Source organism: Ovis aries, chromosome 3 (genome assembly GCF_016772045.2).
Source record: "Ovis aries strain OAR_USU_Benz2616 breed Rambouillet chromosome 3, ARS-UI_Ramb_v3.0, whole genome shotgun sequence".
NCBI classification, from domain to species: domain Eukaryota; kingdom Metazoa; phylum Chordata; class Mammalia; order Artiodactyla; family Bovidae; genus Ovis; species Ovis aries.
Window position 1 is genome coordinate 102,050,567 of NC_056056.1, and position 2,584 is coordinate 102,053,150.

Consider the following 2,584-nt stretch of genomic DNA (forward strand, 5'->3'; position numbering starts at 1 on the left):
AGGTTCGATGCCTGGGTCAGGAAGATCCACTGGAGGAGGGCATGGCAACCCACTCCTGTATTCTTTCTTGGAGAATCCCAGGGACAGAGAAACTTGGCAGGCTACAGTCCAAATCGTCACAAAGAGTTGGACACGACTGAAGCGACTTAGCACTCACGCACATACAGCACAGGGAACTCTACTCAGTTCTCTGTAATGACCTATATGGGAAAATAATCTTCAAAAGAGTGGATCTGTGTATATGTATAACTGATTCATTTTGCTGTACACTCAAAACTAACTCAGCATTGTAAATCAACTATTCACCAATAAAAAAATTTTAAGAGTATCAAAGGGCATTAAAGGGACATGGTTCCCACTGACTGTGCTCAGGATTCCGGCAAGAGGTCTGCTCATGAACCTCTGGGAAGCTCACCTGAAGATCTCCCCACTGGACCTGCAGGTACCCCCAAAGCCCTGAATGCTAAAGCCATACTCCCCACCACCCCTCCCACCCCTACTCTGCAGTGGACACTCTGTGTGTGCTACTGACTGCAGTGGCCAGAGTATTTTCAGAAAAATCTGACCAGTCTGTGGACAAGAAACCTCAATCTTGTGCTGTAGCGCCACCTTCTGGCAAACGAAGAAAGGTTTCCAGAGGTCAACCTGATGAGTTGTAAGAACCAGGTGAAGGTGAAGGTGAAGTCACTCAGTCGTGTCCGGCTCTTTGTGACCCCATGGACTGTAGCAGGCTTCTCCGTCCATGGGATTCTCCAGGCAAGCATACTGGAGTGGGTTGCCGTTTCCTTCTCCAGGAGATCTTCCTGACCCAGGAATTGAACCTGGGTCTCCTGCACTGTAGGCAGACGCTTTACCGTCTGAGCCATCAAGGAAGTCCATTCTGTAAGAACCAGAGAAGGCATAAAAGCTTAAAAATTCCATCACACAAGGGAGAAAGTGTGGAGCAGGTGTACCCATACAGGGTCAGAGAAAATCCATATGTAACAGGACAATGAACAGTATATCCCACCTGAAGGTGACTGGTAAAGATTTGAGGAGAGGAGCTGACTCATTGGAAAAGACGCTGGAAAATACTGAAGGCAAAAGGTGAAGGGGAAGGCAGAGGGTGAGATACCCAATGGACATGAATCTGAGTAAACACCAGGAGATAGTGGAGGACAGAAGAGCCTGGCATGCTGCAGTTCATGGGGTCATGAGAAAGTTAACTTAGGCAGGTTGATAAGGAGTCCAAGCCTAAGGCCCCTTTAAGGAGGAGGTAAAGATTCTTTCTTTTTCACATTCTTTTGCTTTAGACAAGTAGGCCTTGTAGGCAGCAGTATCTCTTGTTCAAGGACATTCCTTTTTTTGCGCTTCGGATGTATGTCATGGGAGAAGGTCTGGGTAAAAACTTCCACAGCTTTGAGCTCTGGGTTAACCCGTTCCTTCTGGCTAATCTCGTGCTGATGTCGTCCCAGGATGTATGTTACAGGAATGGGTCTGGGCAAAATTCTCACAGTCTTTAGGTATTTTTTAATCTATTCTCAGCAGCTAGTTGAGAAATATATAAAGTCCCACTTAAACTAGTGAGGCATGTACTCTCCTGCCCCTTTCTGATGTCTATGTCAGAAGCTTTTTCTGTCACTTTCACTTTAAATCTACACAGTGCTCTGAGTGACTGAGACTCTCTTTGGTCCCAGAGTTAAATGTTCTCCTTGGGAGACCACGAATCTGGCGGCACCATTCACTGTTCACCATAAGCTGTGAACTGTAAAGAGTCGGACATGACTTAGCCACTGAACAACAACTACTTCAATGCAAAAGCTGCAAAACTCCAAGGAACATGAAAAATATCATCACCAAAAGAAAACTGGAATCCTCCAATAACTGAACTCAATGACATGGAATTTTGAGATCAGGCTGATAAAGAGTTTGAAACAGCAGTTCTGAGGAAAATCCAGTATGCTACTAGAAAACATAGACAATTCAATGAAATCAGGAAAATACATGAAAAATGAGAAATTTAACAAAGAGACAGAAATCATTTAAAAAAAAAAGAAGAACCAGACAAATTCTGGAGGTGATGAATTCAATGAATAAAATGAAAAATGCAATATAAACCATGTCCAGCAAAGTGGACCTAAGGGAAGACAGGAAAAGTGAGCCAGAGGATTGGAATTCTGAAATAACACAATTAGTGGAGAGCAAAGAGAACAGAGTGAAGAAAGTCTAATGATCTATCCTCATTATTTTTTCTTTGTTCTCCCCTAACCACTTCTCTAAGATAGAATGAAAATGTCGTATATCAAAGAGAATCTTAAAAACAGCCAGAGGGAAAAAAGCTTTACTGGCAAATTCTACCAAACATATAAAGGATAATTAGTGCCAGTCCTTCTCAAACTTTTACAAAAAATCAAAGAGGAATCACTTCCAAACTCATTTTATGAGCTAGCATTAATTACCCCGATACCAAAGCCAGATAAGGACACTATAAGAAAGAACTACAGACCAATATCCCTGATGGATATAGATTCAAAAGTTCTCAAAGTATTAAGAAATCTAATTCAATAACACATTAAAAGGATCATACACTGTGACCAAGTGGAAT

General features: G+C 42.5%; 1 non-coding gene across 1 annotated transcript; it reads right to left on the minus strand.

The window, feature by feature from the left end:
* Positions 1–799: 799 nt before the first annotated feature.
* Positions 800–872, minus strand: TRNAC-ACA (transfer RNA cysteine (anticodon ACA)). Its single transcript has one exon. It is a non-coding gene; the product is annotated as a tRNA-Cys (tRNA).
* Positions 873–2,584: the final 1,712 nt, after the last annotated feature.